Source organism: Notamacropus eugenii, chromosome 4, assembly GCF_028372415.1.
Source record: "Notamacropus eugenii isolate mMacEug1 chromosome 4, mMacEug1.pri_v2, whole genome shotgun sequence".
Taxonomy (NCBI): Eukaryota; Metazoa; Chordata; class Mammalia; order Diprotodontia; family Macropodidae; genus Notamacropus; species Notamacropus eugenii.
The window spans coordinates 131,273,700-131,292,905 of NC_092875.1; positions in this window are offsets into that span (position 1 = coordinate 131,273,700).

The following is a 19,206-nucleotide window of genomic DNA, read 5'->3' on the forward strand; positions in this document are numbered from 1 at the left end:
AAATCCTCATGTAACATGATTTCAAAACTTGATTGAACTCCTGTAGATATGTTCCATAGCATTGCTTTCCGAGTTAAAACATATTGCCTTCCCAGCTTTGTTTTTGATTTTCTAGACTTAACCAACATGCTTAACCTGTTTCAGTCCCTGTCTTCTCTTCACTCCCTAACAGTCATAGATCCTTGCCTCCTCCCCACTTGAGAATATCCCTACACCTATTCGTAAATTCCTCTCAGAACCTTATTTTAAGGAAAGATCCAAGTCAGTCATTTTTCATTCCCCTCATATATTTGCATCTGAATTTCTAAACTTGAATGTCATGCTGTCACTAATCCCTCCCTTTCTTTTCACATATTATTTTCACTCTCAACCTACAGTGCCAGAGAAATTCTCTCTCAACTCATATTTAACTTATATGAAGGTCTACCCAAAAGGGATTATAAATATGCAATGCTGATCAGGCTGTGGATCAATTGTTTTATTTCCACAATACAAAAGTAAGACCTAAAACACAAAATACTTGTTAACAAGTATTGATTTAGAACAGGAATATCTCTCTTAACAGTCCAGGAGGTGAGGTAGCTGATATGTAGCTAGCCAAGTATTTGGAGCTTCATGTGCCTTTCAGTTGCCTCCAAATAATGACTAACACATTCTGGAACACAATAGGTGCTTAATAAATGCTTATTGTAGCATTTGACAGGTATAAATTCATTAGGTCAACTGGAGGACATTTTCATACTGAAAAATCTTGGCCCACTGTCTTTGTTATGATAACTCAGTATTGGGAGGTTCAGATCCACCGTCTTTGTCCTAACCCATTATTTGAGAAGTTCAGAGTTTTCTACCCAGCATAGAAAAAACATCCCTTTGAAAAGTGTGAAGTAAAAACTGTGTCCTTCCCAATTTTTTCTTTACATATTCTTTTCCCATACCTCTAAGCATCTAGGTCCTAAATATTGTACCCCAGAGAACCAGGGCTCTACACTGTAATGATGCACCCAGATCTGTTCTTTTCTGGAAGCCCTAGGCTTCTCTTATATCTGTAAGCCGGAAGACCCTGTCTTTATCAACTGGGAGCTAACTAATCTGATTCTTATATAATTATATAATTTTTCTATCCATAGTAACAAGACAATACAAATTAGATGTTTCTTTTTTCAGAGAACCCAAGCATCCATAGTATAGGTAGATGGGTCGACTATTTCCTGGAATTTTCTTAGAAAAGCTGCGGACACGTAGTCCTGTTAGGCAGGAGTCAATATTGTGTCTTCTCAGAATTTCCTTTTGAAGGGACAACTGGGACTGGTTCTACAGTGTAAGCATTTGCTGCCAAAGAAGAGGAAATGAGGGAAGTGAAGAACTATTGGGAGGAGAAAGACTGAAAAGCAGTAGCTGTAGAGGAGTGATACCTCTGAGCTGAGTCATCTCAAAAATGCAGTTCAGTTTCACAAATATTAGGTGCCCGTGGTTACCATTTACCACACAAGAAGGCTGCAAAGACAAACATGGAACAACCCCTTCTTATTAAGGAATTTGCCTTCTACAAATGAAGAGGTTTTACATTTACACAGATAAATACACATCATTACAAAATAAATATAAAATAATATGTTATGTATTATGTGTGCTATATTATGTATTAACATAATATTTGCTTATATATTATATGATATATGTGTTTCATGTTAAAAATAACATGAGAGGGTAATACAAAGAATGAGGGGTATCAGGGATGTTCTTGTAGCAGACAGCACTTGAGCTAAGCCTTGAAGAGAACTCAGGTTCCAAGAAACAGGTCAGAAGAAAGAACATTTTAGGTATAATCTGAGTTTCTAGTAAGCCCAGGTCCTTGTGCATGACACTATCTTAATTGGTGGATAAAATGCTAATGCAACATGACATGACAGTGTGGGGGCTTTGTGAGGGAAATGAGATGGAGTGCATTAGTGCAAGAATTTTGAAAAAGAGAGGAATTCTTCAAGCTATCTTTGCAAGAACTCTCATCAGGCCAGATTCTCAGGAAATAACATCAGATGTGGAAAAGGAGAGACAAAATTTGGAAATGGCAGATATAAAGGGGAGACTAATCTCTCAGTAATCCCTTGATATTCAAGTTTCTTCCCTGGAGATTTTGGTGAGTTTCACTTTGGGTTTCATCTTCAGCCTCATGGATTGAGTTGAGTTATCTTACTCCCAGTAGAAGAGTTCATTCACTTCGTGTATTCTCTGGTGTTTTAATCTGTATAACTCCTTCATTTTCTGTTTGCTCTTTGCTTGGATAAATAGGTTTCCTTGCAGTCCAGTATTTGTGATGGTCCCATGTGTAATTAGCATTTGGTATGAAGGAATTTTTTAAGACATAGTGTTCAGGAAAGCTGCTTTGTTCTGAACTTATGTACCCCTAGATCATAAGGACCTCTAGCAATATTTAGGGATGCAGATGGATATAATTCTAGTCTGGGGATCCCCCTTCTCAAAAAACAGGGCAGTCAGCCTCACAGCCCCTTCTGCTCCCCTCAAGGGAGGAATCAGTGTTTTCCTTGGAAGGGATAGGCAAAATCCAAATATATCTAAGAGTATATATCTATCTGTGCTTTCTCTCTTACTTCTTGTCTCCAAACATAAGGATAAACATTTTTTATATGGGCACACACATATCCTAACTATGGACTGAGGAAAGCATGTACAAAACTATAGAGATTGATGACAGAATGGCCAGTAGGGTAAGAGCACATAGTCTGGCTTGAAGTATAGAAGGTATGTATATTTTTTCTTAGGGGGAATTCAGATGTATACTATAGTCTTCCCAGAAAGGTAATTTGGAATCAGAATATGATAGTTTTAAATACCTCCTTGCATATCTTTCAACTCCATTCTTAGGATCAAGATACAGCAGAACAACTCCCAGGTCTTTTCTAATCAAACTCTTTTTCTGACCTTTAATGATAGGGGCTAGGGAGAAAACATGTATGATTTCTCCATATTGAAATAAGCAGTTTATGCTTCTTTAGTTTCATTGCTATTCATTTATTTTTGCTTTGTTTTATTTTGTTTTTCATTTTAATGCTTCTTCTAACTGTATTTGAACTTCAAAATTTCTATGCAACTCTGGTCTTATCATCAGGTATATTTAGAAGACCTCTATTTCATTAAAGATCCATTTTTGCTTCTCTTAGTAGCATTATACTTATTTTTTTCACTAGCCAAGGTTTTGCCCTAAGTCCATATCCTTTGCCTTTTGGAATATCATATATAATCCTAGCTATCCACTTCTTTATGGCCTCTAAATAATATTTGATTTATGACTTTGGCATCTTAGCTCTTGAATTATTTTGACTGCTTGTACTATTTTGTATTTGATCTGGAAACTGGATTTTGCCTATAACATTCCTGAGAATTTTCCTCTAGGGTTGTCTTTTAGTTGGTGACTAGTTGATACTTTAGTTTCCACTTTGCCCTCTAGTTCTAAGAGATCTGGGCAGATATTTTTAAGATGTCAAGTATGATATCTAGGTTCATATCTGAATATCTCTTACATTGTTTTGATAATAGCGCATTAATTCTTATTTTTTTCCTGCAAAGTTGAGTGACTTGCTCTGGGTCACATACCTAGTAAGTGTCAGAGGCCAGATTTCCTGACTACAGGGCCTGTGCTTTACTGAGCCAGCTCACTAACCCATAGTCTACTGATTCTTCATTTTTTTCCCCTCAATTTCTTTTCCAGACCAATTGCATTTTATATGAAATTCCTTACTTCCCCCCCCCCATTTTTGTTTTTAGTCCTTTGATTTTGTTTTATATTTTTCAAGGCATAATTTGGATATTGTACCTTGAAGGGACAGATGGAGATACCATCAGTAGATGGGTCTAAGTCAGTTCAGTGTGCTTCTACTCCATGAATATCTTTATTACATGTTCCAGTTTAGCAGAGTTCATTTTAGCCACATATAATTATATCATCACAGTAAAACAAATTTCAGAATGATGAACCTAGAAGAAACCTTAGAAGCCGTCTAGTTCCAACTATAACCTGAAGGTTTCCCTATGTAATATAACAGAAATGGCCATCCAGCTTTTGCTTAAAGACTTCTAATGAGGGATCACTCACTATCCCAAGACGCAGCTTGTTCTACTTTTGTAGATGAGAGACAGAGACAGAGATAAAGCATTTAATTGTTTACTATGGGCTAAGTTGTATGCTAAGGGTTGAGGAAATAATTGGGAACAAGCAAAGCAGGTAGGTGACACAGGTGATAGAGTTCTAGGATTGGAGTCAGAAATACTCATCTTCCTGAGTTCAAATTTGACCTCAGACACTTGCTAACTGTGTGACCCTAGACAAATCACTTAATCCTGTTTGCTTCAGTTTCCTCACTTGTAAATTGAGCTGAAGAATCTTTGCCAAGAAAACCTCAAATGGGGATCTTGAAGAATTGTACACAACTGAACAACAACAAAAAGGCAGTTTAAAAAGGAATTTACATTGAAATGGGTGAAGACACATAAAGGGGAAATAGGAAGGGGGATTAGGGAATTCAGATGTAGGCCTGGGTCATTCTGGGCAAGATAAATCAAAAGCCGACTTATCACAGCCCAGAGTAGCTACAGGAGTAAGGAGGACATGAAGGTGCAAATAAAATGCCATTAGAAAAGATAACATGGGATATACAATCCTTTTAAGTCCTTGAAATCATATAATACAGGCAGCTACTGAGTCTGCCTGTGTTGGTATACTTATCTGTGATCTCATCAGTGTGGGCATGTTTATATATAAATTTATGTGTGTTTATGTGAGACATGGATATAATCAAGATATCTGGCAAATTCAGTTTACTGGAGAAAGATGTGACAGAAGAGAGTAGGAGATAAGGAAAAGCAAAGCAGAGGTGGGAGAAAAATCTATTCGGATGATAGCATGAAAGCCAATGTGTAGCTTCAGGGGATTAAAGCAGGAGTTAAGATTTTCATAAAGAACTTCTATTTTGATGGTCCTCTCTCTTGTCCTTTCTGCCTGGAGATGTGAGGCCCTCTGTAATCCAGTTCAAATCTTCCTAATTTGCAAGTTCTCCAAGTGATTTTACACACCCTCCAGGAATTTTTGGTATGGGAAGGAGCCTGTGCTATCTGGCTTCCCTAACTTCTGTTTATTTGAATGGTAGTTTGAATATGTGCCAGTAGATGGAGATAGAAAGTAGGAAGCTGAATCCACACTGGTGTTGGGGAAAAACAGCCTGCAGTGTTTTCATCAACCCCATTTTAGTGCTTTCTAGCACAGCAATTAGCAGAGGAGGAGAGCAGACAGTTTTACAGCCTCTGTCACTCTTCTTGGCAGAGCCAGAAGACCCTCTGATGTCTTGGACTTGAGGATCTCTTCCCTACAGCAACATCTGATGGCAGCCAACTGATTGTAGACTCCAATTCACTTCATAGTCTCTTCTGAGTCACTCAGATGGGCCTGGTGAGTTAAAGGGCTTTTCCTGAGCCCTGGTTCACCGGAGGAAAATATGTAAAATTCTTCAGCCTTTACCAGAGAAGCCAACATTTTCAAAAGATGATTTTTAACAGTTAGAATTCCAAAAGAACAGCAAACAGAAAAAGAAACACGTATGCCAGAGCCATTTCATGAGAATTAGATGTGCTTTGAATAGGCAATTATTAAAAAAAATTACATGTATTAACTCCTTCTTAGAGAGGTGGATAATCTTATGGAGGAGCATGTGAAAGAATATTCAGGAAAATGTGCCAGAAGGCAGTTCGTAACCTTAGGAATGATCATCCTTTCTTTTTAGGTTGGGCATCTGATTGATGTGAGGAGCAGGCCAGAAAGAGATCACAGGATTGTAAAGAACTGGAAAGGAACTCAGAAAACATCGTTTCATTCTCTGATTTTACAGATATGGAAATTGAGGCCCAGAAAAGGGAAGTAACTTTACATAAGGTCATTTAGTGTCAGATGTAGCATTTGAATGTAGGTTTTCTAGGGAAACTACTAAAAGGTCTCAAAAAATGGAGCAAGTTAATACAATTGCTCTGAAGTTTGAGAAAATTCCCTTTTCTTAAGGGAATCTTGAATCATTTTTTTTGACCTTACTTTTTTATACCATTTATCCACTTTCGCATCTTTTGCCAGGACCTTAGTCTCTACAAATAGTAGGAAATATAGCCTATTACCATCATGACACTATCGTACAGAGTAACTCATTCAACTTTCATCTACATTACACTTCTGTTATATAAGTGCTTTCATTGTGTGTGTGTGTGTGTGTGTGTGTGTGTGTGTGTGTGTGTGTTTAGGACAAGTTTAAGGATTGGAAGTGTTTGCACATAAAATATGAAAGTTCAGGAATGCAGTTACTCTGAGGAGAAGCAATTACTGTGCTGCCTAGGCTACATTTTGTTCAAGTGCTTTTTCCACCCCCACATATTTGCAAGAAAGAACAAAATAATTTTTGAGTTAAGAAATGCAGAGGCCTGGAGAAAAAGCCTACATGGATACTGAATAGGTGTGACTTGGCCATCAGAAATTAAACCAGGAGCCAGAGGGAATTCCTAAATCAAGTTAAGAATGAATCCTCTAGGAAGCCAAGAAACTATAGTTAGCTATGGAATCTCTGGCTCTGTGTCCTAAAGAGTGGGACCTGGGGTAAGTAAGGTTTTTCCTTTTGGAGAGGAAATGGAATAATGAATAATGTACTAGATTTGGAATAAAGATGTCAGTTTATTTATTGAAATAAACATATCCCCTTTTCCTCAGATGCTAACTAGCTTTGTGACTATGGACAAAGCACTTCATAATTCTCAGACTCATTTTTATCATATGTAAAATAATGGTGCTGGATTTAGGGGACTCTAAGGTTCCTTACAACAATAAATGTCCATTCCACCCTACTTTGAGCGAGGAAATGCCCATTCAGTGAATAGCTTTCTTTAAGAAGTGAGTCAAAGAATGGCCCCTTTAATAAAAAAGAAATCAAACTGAAAAGACCTTAGCCTAGAAGGGCCAGAGTCTCCCACTGCATCCTTGGCCATCTCCAGCCATCCTGATGACTATCTGGTCACTGGACCCAGATGGCTCAGGAGGAGAAAGTGAGGCTGGTGACCTGGCACAGCCCTCCCTCACTCAAAACAAGGTCAAGTGTAAGTCATGTCATCATTTCCTAGAGGTCATGGTGCTCTTCAAGAACGAAGGACAAATACAATAACAACGCCACCAACCATTCCATCCTATACTTTAAGAAGAAAAGGTATTTAAACTCATTTCTTTTTAATCTGAAAAATGAAAGGGTGAATCAAAGAATTTCAGGATTTAAGGATCTCAGTGTCCACTATCTAGCTTAATACATTCCTAGAAAATAAAATTATTCCCTTTACTATATCCCTGAAAGGTGGTCTTTTAGTGTCTGTTTAAAGGAAGATTTTTAATAAAGTAGAATTCATATCTTAAAGCAGACATTTGGTTTTTGAATAGGTCTAATGATTAGGTATATATCAAGGCAGAATATGTCTTATCTCAAATTCTCCTCCTCCATGTTTCCACCTTTCTCACATTGTACTCCAGCTATTCAAGCCATGTAGCTATTCAGATCTTCACAAGCTATATTGCCAAGGCAATATTCACAGCACTAGAGTTGACTGTGATTATGCCAGTGTAGCTCTGAATCACAAAGTATAGTGGACTCTCCACATAGAAGGCAGAAGAAAAACATTTATTTAGACACCAGAAAGTCAAGTCTCAACACCAGAAAGCCAGATCTGTCAGAGTAACCAGGAAGTCCACACACATTAGCACTGCAGGGGACAAAGGCATTTCCAAGCCTTTTTCCTCCCCAACCCCTGCTGCTGGGGCCTTCCCACAAACACACAAACCTTCATGAGCCTAGATGTGCCTTCCTGCCTGTGTCATTCCTAGCTCTGACTAGGCTGACCAACTTCCTCTCAACTCTACTCTACCCTTCCTGTTCCACCAATTCAGCAAGCTCCTCCCACCACATACAACTTAGGCTTCCATGTGATTTAAGCAGGTCACATGGGCCTATTAATGAATGGGAAAGATCTTCCCATTTAACTTACCATTGCACAAGCAGATTCCTTCTATCACTTTTAGGCCTTTTCACCATGACTAACTCACTCTTCCTTTTCATCTCTACTTTCAAAATCTTCTTCCTTTAAGGTTAGTCTCAACTCTCAGATTTCTAGAACATTTAAAAAGTTTATTTACTAGGGAAAAATATGAGGAGAGTGTGTAACTTCAATTCACCATTTTAGGGCAAGAATATGAAATATTTTCTAGTCCTAAGATAATAGAGTTAGAAAAGAAAAAAGAGTCGTTAATATAATCCTGGGATTTTACAGGTAAGGTCCAGAGAGTTCTACTGACTCATTCAAGGTCACATAGGTAGTAAGTGTCAGGACTGGAATTTGAACCAAAGTTTTCTGACTTCTAAAACAGCAAAGATATTTAAAGTGAATCCTTTTCTGTAAAATACTTTGACCATTTGCCCTCTTATCTATCACTATTAAGGTAGTCATAAGTGGTCATATTCAGATGAGGAGACCAAGAATTAATGTTAGAGAGAGGTGATTTTGATGCAGGTTAAAGAGAATAAGGACAGTAGGAGTCATTGAATTCAGTCCACATAGCTCTGCCTCAGTCTTTTGAGACAAGCTTAGTCACGCTAGGATTTTTGTCCAAAGTCACAAAGGAGATAATGTCTGATTAGAATCTTCTCTCTGAAATCTCATGAACATGGACTTACTGCAGAAAGAGGCAGGCTGCCCTCCACTGTCATTCCCTCTGTATGAGGTTTCATTCTAGTGGAAGCTGCTTTTTGTTTCTTCTGTCGGCTCGCTGCCTACTTTTCTGGCAAGTTTGCCCAGCAGCATTTCTCTCCAAGGGAAACAGGAAGGGCTTAAACACAGCACTGTGAGCTAGGATCAAAGGATACAGCACATCTAAATGGTTTCTGAGAAGTGCAGAATGTGTGGGAAATTGTCTTAAAATGGAATATTGGAGAATCATTTGGAAATAGAATTAAAAGTTAAGTAGCTTACCAAATGCAACAGATTACAGTATGAAGAGAACTCCATAGTTTGAGATCATATCAATAGTTTAGGGAAGTGGTTATGATTTCAGAAAAACAATGGAAATATTAATGGTAAATTAAGGTTTGCAAAGCAATGGATATATATATATATGTATATATGGTTCTATATCTTGATAAATAGAGTTGTAGTTGATCCTCATAATAATCCTATGAAATTGTTGATATTGTTTTCTTCATTTTCTAGATGAGGAAACTGAGGCTGATAAGTTATGTGATTTGTTCAGCACCATATAGCCAATAAATACCTGAGACAGAATTGGAACTCAAGACTCAGGAGCAGCTAGATGGTGTAGCAGATAGAGCATTGGGTTTGGAGTCATGAAGACCTATCTAATTGAATTTCCTCTACTTCCAAATGGAGATGATAAACACAATTTCTCTTTGAAGAAAAGATGAAATATATTTAAAGCACTTGGCACATAATGGGCAGTTAATAAATGTTCATTCCCTTCTCAAACCCCTTCAGGATTTGATATCCAGCACTTTCTCCTCTAAGAAACTTAGCTGCCTATAAGTATATATTGTAGATATAACTATTATTCTTTTAATAGCTCATTTCAAGCACCTGCCCTAATATATTTTTCTAGAAAGGGGGTTTGTTTTTAGGATTGTCTATTTTTTAAAATTTATTTTTGACATTCTTTTTGTTTTAAATTTTGAGTTCAAGATTCTCTCTTCCTCTCCCCCTCGCCCACCAAATGAGAAGGCAAACAATATATTAGTTATACTTTTGAAATCATACAAAAAATATTCCCATATTATCCATATCACATAAAAAAATAAAGAAAGCAAGAAAAAATGTTTCAATTTGTCCTGAGTTTATCAGTTCTCTCTCTGGAGATAGATATTTTTTTCATCAAGACAATTTTGGAATTGTCTTGGTATTCTTCTGAGTAGCCAAGTCTTTCATAGTTGATCACCATTATAATGTTGCTGTTACTGTACACAATGATCCCCCAGTTCTCCTTGCTTCACTTTGAATCAGTTCATATAGGTCTTGTCAAGCTTTTTTTTCCCTGATATCACTCTCCCCATCTTTTTTTTTTATAACTGAATAGTGCTCCATCACAATCATATAACACAACTTGCTCAGTCATTCCCCCATTGATAAGTGTTCCCTCAATTTCCAGAGCACTGCCATCACACACAAAAAGAGCTGCTATAAATATTTTTGTACATAGAGGTCCTTTTGTTTTTTCTCTGATTTCTTTGGGGGTATATACCTAACTGTAGTATTGCTGGATCAAAGGGTATGTATAGTTCTATAGCCGTTAGGGCACAGTTCCTGATTGTTCTCTAGAATGGTTAGTCTGATTCACAACTCCCCCACAATTCATTAATATACCCATTTTCCTTCATCCCTTCCAGCATTTGTCATTTCTGGTAGGGAGGAGGTGGTACCTCAGCATTGTTTTAATTTGCACTTCTCTAATCATTAGTGATTTAGAGAATTTTATTTTTATCTAACTATAGATAATTTTGATTTCTTCTTCTGAAAACTACTTGGTCATATCCTTTGGGCATTTAGCAATTGGAGAATGATCCTTATTTTTATAAATTTGACTCAGTTCCCTATATATTTGAGAAGTGAAGACTGTATCAGAGAAACAGGCTATACACACACACACACACACACATACACACATAAATAAAACATTACTTTATTGCCTATAGAACCTTTTTTAGCAAAATCATTGTCCCTTTTAATTAGGTCTCTTTTTGCTTTTTTTTGTCTGAGATCATATTTGGAACCCATGACCTCTTCATTTCAGCCCAAGCCCAACAGATTCTGCTCTTGCCCTTTATTTCAACTCTTTGTGTGTCTTTTTGTCTGAAGTTTGTCTCTTGCACACAACATATTGCTGCATTTTGGTTTCCAATCAGTTCTCGAATCCACTTCCATTCTGTGTATTAGCTCATCTCCTTCATATTCACGTGATCACTAGCTGCATTTGCCTCTTTTCCATTTCTTCTGTTTATCTTTCTCTCTCTTTCCTGCACCTCCTCAAAATTCCATCTTGCTTCTAACCACTACCTTTCCCAATCTACCCTCCTTATTATTACCTTCTTTCCCCCTCCCCATATATCTTTGCCCTTTATCTTATCAGAGAACTGATGAACTCAGTGCAAATTGAAGTATTTTTTCTTGCTTTCTTTATTTTTTATGTGATATGGGTAATATGAGAATTTTTTTGTATGATTTCACAAGTATAATTAACGTATTGTTTGCCTTCTCATTGGGTGGGAGAGGGGGGAAGGGGAGAGAATCTTAAACTCAAAATTTAAAAAAAAAAGAATGTCAAAAATAAATTTTTAAAAGTATATAATCCTAAAAGGATAGATTTCTATACGCAGCTAAGTGTATTTATATATTCTTCCCTCTTGAAAACAATTCTGATGAAAGTATGGTTCAACTATTGGCCACCACTCTTCCATTTTCCCTCCATTATAAAACCTCTTCCTTGCACATCTACTTTATGTGCATTCTCCCTGTTCATCCCTCTTTCTCACCCCTAAATTCTTTTTTGGAAGGTGGAGGTCATCCCAACTTAATAGACTCAAATGCCTTTTATGTTAACTCCTTTAACTACCCTGATAATGATGAAGTTCTTAGGAGCTGCATGTATCATCTTCTCATAGAGGAATGGAACATTTTAATTTTATTGAGTCCCTTAGGATTACTTTTTGATGTATGCCTTTTTATGATTCTCTAGACCGTTTTTTTGAATGTCAAATTTTCTATTACCTCTGGCCTTTTCATCAGGAATACTTCAAAGCCCACTGTTTCATTAATGTCAAGTTTTTCCTTTGAAAGATTACAATCAGTTTTTTTGGTTAGGCTTTACTTGGTTGTAATCCTAGCTTCTTTGCCTTCCGGAATATCATATTCCAAACCCTCCACAATTTTAACATGGAAGATGCAAAAACTTGTCTGATCCTGTTGTGGCTATATGATATTCAAATTCTTTCTGGATGCTTGTAATATATTTTCAATGACCTAGAAGTTTTGTCCTATAGCATTGCTGTTAGTTTTCAGTTTGAGATCTCTTTCATGAGGTGAGTGGTGTATTCTTTCAACTTTTCTTTTCCCTTCAGGTCTAAGGTATAGGGACAATTTTTCTTGACTACTTCTTGAAATATGATGTCTAGATTTTCTTCTTCTTCTTCTTCTATACTTCTTCTTCATGGCTATCTGGTAGTTCAATAATTCTTAAATTATCCTTCCTCAATGTATTTTCCAGGTCAGTTGGTTCCTCAATGAGATATTTCACATTTTCTTCTATTTTTTTTTTTATTCTCTTGATTTTGCTTTATTGTTTGTTGAAGTCTCAGGGAGTCATTAGATTCCACTTGCCCAATTCTAGTTTTTAAAGAATTATTTTTTTTTCAGAGAACTATGTACCTTCCCTCCTCCTTTTGACCAATTTTGCTTTTTAAGCAGAATTTTTCATTGAATTCATTCTTCAATGAATTTTTGTATTTCCTTCTCCATTTGGTCTATTCTGCTTTTAAAGGAGTTCTTTTCTGCAGTGAATTTCTGTGCCTCATTTAACATTGGACTAATTCTGTATTTTTTTTTAAGGTATCCTTTTCTTCAATATTTTTTTGCCTCTTTTACCAAGCTCTGAATTCTTTTTTCATAATTTTCTTGCATTACTGTCATTTCTTTTCCCAAATTTTCCTCTGAAACTCTTACCTCTTTCTTTAAGTCTTCTAGGAATTCTTCCTGGTCTTAGATCCAATAACCATTTTTTTCTTTGAAGCTTTGTTTTCAGCTTTTTTCATGTTGTTTTCCTCATTTTTCTTGCCTATTTCTTCAACCTAAACTTTATGTTGAAGTCATACTTTGCTCACTTTGAAGTGATGAGGCACTGTGTAAATTTTCACACTTTTTTATGGTGTTGAATTTTAGGGACTGCATGTTTTCTGTGCTTCCAAGATAGTGTTATTCTAGGAGACGCCTGATGTATTTTCACAATCCCAGTGTTAAAACAGATTTAGAAGTCAGGAAAAGACCCTTAAGTTGATAAGGGCAGGGAGTATAGCACTACCTGAAGCCCAGTGGAAAACTACTCCTTCAGTCTCTTACTTCTAATGCCTTTGATCAAGTGGTGGAAATCCTGTTTATCCTTGATAGAATTTTAATCTATCAGTCTTCTTGGGGGCTGCCCTCTACCTGTCTCTTGGTATTTAGTCCTATTTTCAATTGTTATGCAAAGGATTTCAGCCTTCCTTACCACTTAGTTTTCCACCTCTTATATAGGAACTGGCTTCTAGTTATATACTCCCACACTTCATACCCAAAGGGACAGGGGAACTCAAGACCTGGTAGGGCAGAGCCATGACCCCAATTATATTTTATAATCACTGGAAAGGGAACTGCAAGTGGAATTCAGAAAACTTCTGAGAAGTGACACATGAAGAGCAAGTCAATGGTTTTTGAAACATAGGCACAGTGGGGATAATTAATTTATATTGTCTGTCAGCATTTCTCAGAGTTTGATCTGCAGATCATCAGTTTCATGAAAGGGGTTTCAAGCTGTATGTAGCATGAATTTTGATAATGTAATTGTTGAAATCCATTATTGAGATTTTAAAAAATTATTATAAAATATTTCAGCATGAAAAGGGCTTGTATAAGAAACTGTGATCTCTCATGTGTACTTTTTTACATATACATACATGTATATATATTTATGTCTCTGAGTTAACAAAATGGAAAACAAACTATTGTATCTCTTCCTCTTTTATGCAGATTTTCTGTACGATTAAAGAAAGGTATGTTGGATGCTTTAATTTCTGTTGTTACCTACTAACTCAACCCATTCCCCTATTCACATGCCAGTGGAAGCCCTTCCTTAGAATAAATACCTATAGTCCTTTGAAACAAATCAATGCATTGATTATGTATGAGTATATTTACTGTGATTTAAAGATGCTTTAAAGAATTAGTCAAGTCTGCTGAAAACAATTACTTCTTTGATTTGATGCATGTATAGGAAGACTATTTAGCTAAAACTGAGGAGCTCTAGGAGGTGGAGTCAGGTAGAGCAAAGGAATTATATCTGAATAGCCCACTGATTCCCTGTACTAGATCTGGGACTGATACTCCAATGCAGGACTAGGAAAGTCAGGGGAAGAGATATATCATGAGATATCACCAGACAACTTGATAAACAATGAACGTTAAGCCATAACAAGAGGAAGGAGTCCATGTTGGTCTTGTGAATGAATGTTCCTAGCAAGGGCTTAACACTTAGAATTACCAAACTTTCCCTAGGTCTATCTTGACTTTATCTATCAGGCAGTTCTGGGTCAAGATAGCATTACAAATTACATTATAGGAAGTGTCAAGGCTTTTTCAGGTAAGACTGATTGACTTACCATTTCTGAGATCACAGGTGGGAAGCCCCTAATCAACTAAGGAATTGGAAATTTCAGGTTTGAAAACGTAACAGGGATAGAGGATTCTAAATATGGGTGGATTTTGAATAGGGGCAGGAGAGAAAGGGTACCTACCAAGGGGTGGGTGGGTAATAGTAATAACGATAATATTAATGGCAACAACAATAGTAACAATAAACAGCAGCTAACATTTATATTGTGATTACTTTGTGCCAACACCATGCTAAGCATCTTTAGTTATTATCTCATTTGAGTCTCACAACAACCATTAGAAGTAGGTGCTATCATTATCCGCATTTTAAAAATAAAGAAACTGCATCTTGGGGAGGGAGAGGGAGAAAATTTAAAATTTATGGAAGTGATTGTTGAAAACTGAAAACAAATAAATTAATTAAATATTAAACAAAATATTTAAAGAAACTGAGGCACAGAGAGGCTAAGTGACTTGCCCAGGGTCACATAGCTAGTATGTGTCTGAGATGTGATTTAAATTCTGGTCTTCCCAATTCCAGGCCCAGTACTCAGTTCATTGTACCACCTAACTAGAGTATGAACAGTTATTGAGTAGAGAAACACTAAGCCTAAAACACAATATGTAGTTCTATACTACAAGAACAATTGTTTATAGTTTATCTCTGACATGAATTATTAAGAATTTCACCAATTTAAATGAATTTCATGAATCAATGTCCAAGATAACTCAAAAAGGGAAAATGATTCAAAAGAATAGAAAATATTATAAATAATATCTATTTACCTATCTGTCTGTTTCTGTCCTTTTCATCTGTTTATCTCTCTAAATACACACACATGAACGTGTGTTTGTATATGCGTAGTAGCGTTTATGATTTCATCGATGGAGGTAATTCCAGTCAGGATATTCCTCTTCTACTGAAGCTTGTACCTCTTCAGAAGCTTAGAGCCTACAGATTAAGAGAATTATTCAGATCACACAAACAGTATGCGTCAGTGGCGCAATGTCAACTCAGGTCTATCTGACTCTGAAACCATATCGTTATTCTGCATATCAAGCTGACTCTTGGAAAGGTACAAAAAAGGTTACAAAAAAAGGACAGTAGCAACTAGCAATGAACTGATCAGTGAATATTTATTGAGCTCCTTCTATATTCTAGACACATGGGATATATAGACAAAAATAATAAAATAATTCTTACTCTCAAGGAATTTATGTTTTATATAGTAAAAACAAAAACAAGAAATAATATGTATAAATTGCTTACTATGTGCACTGTGCTAAGTTCTTTATAAATAATTATTTCATTTGATCCTTAAAACAATCCTGGAAGGTAGGGAGTATCATTATCCCCGTTTTATAGATGAGGAAACTGATGCACACAATAGTTAAGTGACTTGTTCAGGGTCACACAGCTAGTAAGTACCTGTGGCCAGATTTAAACTCAGGTCTTCCTGAATCTAGGCCCAGAGGACTATTTACTTTGTGACTTAGAAAAACAGCATGTACACATACAAATTTATACAGAATACACACAAAATAAACATAATATAATGTGATGAGAGATATTAATAACAAGGAGATCAGGAAAGGACTATTAAGTTACTTGATATTTGAGCTGAGCTTTGAAGGGAGATAGGGGTTCCAAGAATTGGAGGCAAGATGATAGAACATTCCAGGCATGGAAAATAGCTGGTGAAAAGTCAAGAAGATGATAGTTTCAGTTTGTTATACAAGGAAAAAGAAGTAGGCTATTTTGGCTGGAACATAAAGTGCCTGAAGGAAAGTAATACAAAATAAGCCTGGAAAAGGAGAATGGAGCCAGATTTTGAAGAACTTTGTAAGCCAAACTGAAGATTTTCTATTTTATTCTAATGACAATAGGGAAACACTGAAGTTTTTTCAGTAGATGTTGATATGGTCACCCTATGCTTTAGGAATATCGCTTTGGATGCTTATGGAGGACAAACTACATACCTATTATAATAATTGTCCATTCACTGCAATGTACTTTGTGAAATAATGAAAATGGGCCAGGTGTCTTTTTGTAAATTTTCTACATCAATTTGCATCTTTACAGTCACACAATTTGATAAGAGAATATCAAACACTGCTGGCTTTATTGTTTGTGGATTAAATTTATTGTTTGTGTATAAACAGCATTTGACTTAGTGAAGCTAAAGGACATATAAGAGGATTTCAACCAAATATTTCCTATGCATATTAAGGAAATAAAAATGGCCTTAATAGATTTAGTTATTTTGTGCTTGAAATGACTTGGCCCTGGTGTCTACTCTCCATATTGGTGAGACCCTGACCAGGATCAAACTTTCTTGAGTAGCCCCAGGCATCTTGGTCACTTCATTACCTGATCAACTCACTCCCCCTTCCCCAGAGTTAACCAGCTTCTCTTTCTGTTTTGTCTTCTCCTATGAAAATGTAAGGTCTTTGAGAGATGAAAGTATTCTTATACAAGAATGTAAATAGCTTAAATGTAAATTATCGGCATTTAGCATGGTGCCTTTAACATAATAAATGCTTAATAATTCTCTTTATTTCTGTCTCTCTTAGAGACAGCTCCATTAAATGAGACAGAGACAGCTTTGATTATGGTTATCAAACAATGAAGAAATGGGGAGATATCTTTCTTAAAGGCCCTCATCATTATGAAGAAGATCCTGTGCAGATGATGTCCTCATGGATATTGACATTTTGTAGATGCTTCTATTTGTTAATGACCTTGTGTTGGTGGCTTAAATCCTTGAGGCAACAAAGGTCTTATCAATAAGATTTGTGGTCTTGCAAGGGATGAAATCCATATAAAGAAGGGGGGAAAAAACCTTAATGCAGTAAAGAATGAATCAGAAAGATGAAATCTGACGGATAACCTTTTGAGTTAGTACCCAAGATACTGCATTTAAGTGAAGATCTGGTGAGGTGAATATACTAGATCACATTTGAGAAACTGGACTATATTTTCAATGATCTCAATCAACTCCATGTCTGAGAAATTTAACTCTTTGAGACAACACTCTAATATAGACATTCAAGAAGTGAAATATAATATGCCATCAACTATACATTGAACTATGAAATATGGGCCAGCCATACAGCAAGAAGGGAAGATATTATATATATATTCATGACATATTTACAAAAAATAAAGATGGCTTTCAATGTATTGTACACATCCTATATGGAAGATTTGTGAAAAGTCAGAGACAAGAATTGCAAGGAATATAAAGACACATGGCAACACATTAATGAGATTGTGAAGACTGAAAAATGACAACAACAATGAATAAACCTTAACTATATACAAAACATCTATAAAACACAAAATTAAGGACATTTATATTCATAAAAATACTAGGAATGATCCTGTAATGAAAATATCAATTGGTGGCCCAAATGCCACACTGATTTCCAGAAAAAAAAGAAAAAAAATCGAAGATGTCAGATAGCATCTTATATAGATTCTCTATGGAGAATTGATATTAAGACATTGTTAAGAAGCTCATAGATTTGTTTGATGAGAACTTAGGGATGAATTTGCAAGAGAAATAGAAGCCAGAAGTTAGGAAAAAATGGGAGTGGGATATTAGTTGGCCTAGGACCAACATGTTTTATAACTTTTAACCTTCTCTTCACAGGGTTGGCTTATCTTTGGAACTCTTAAGCCTTGTCTACAAGTGTTTCATCTCAAGAAAAACAGATTCTAGTGGGAATGAATCCCAGGATCTGAGATGCAAACCAGTTCAGGTGGTCATTGAGTATTCGTTACATGCCAGGCACTAAGATAAGCTATGGAAGCAAAAAGAAAGACAAATGTCATTCATCATTGTCATCATCACCATCATCATTGTCCCTGTGATCCGGAATTTACCAGTGCAATAGAGAAGACTAAATGCAAGCAACAATTTTATGAATAAAAGATATATACAGTGTAATGTAAGGTAATCTCAGAGCACAAGTTCCCAAAGTGGACATCACCTCCTGGGGGTGCCAGGGGTAGTGGTAGTAGTCTTGGATGCAATTGGGGGGTGGTACCGAATAAAAAAAAGGGAGTAGCAGAAGCATAAGGAAATAAGAGAAGAAAATTTCAAAAAAACTATTTGTACATGTTTCATCTATTGTGTAACAGAGTTAAAGTAGTAGTGATTACATTATTTTCCAAAAAAACACACAAAATGCAAGTTATAATTGATTAGTGGTCAAATCCACCAAGAGACCTTAACAAGCAAGTGTTGTCAGGTGAGCACATTGTGCATTGTTGGAAAGTCCAGCATGCATTGGCAGGAAGATGTTCATGTAATTATCTGTTTACCATATGATACCATATGGTTACGTGATGCAATATTGTGTCATCAAAATTTCAGTGCAGGAAAACCCCACAAATTCACAATGAATTATTAAACTCTAGATGTATAGTTTAAAAAATATACATTTTATATGTTTTTGAAATGATGCAAATTTTAAAAAAAGTTAAAGGGTTAAAGAAAGTAGATCTCCAGGGGTGGGGGCACTGAGTAAATTTTTTTTGGAAAGGGGGCAGTAGGCCAAATAAGTTTGGGAATGTCTGTTTCGGAGGGAAGGCAATAAATTTAGGGGAGAAAGGAAAAGGCCTCCTCTAGAAGACGATATTTGAGATTAGTCTTTAAGGAAGCCAGGGAATTCACAAGGTTGGGGTAAAGGTAAGCAGAATGGGAGTTGTACTCT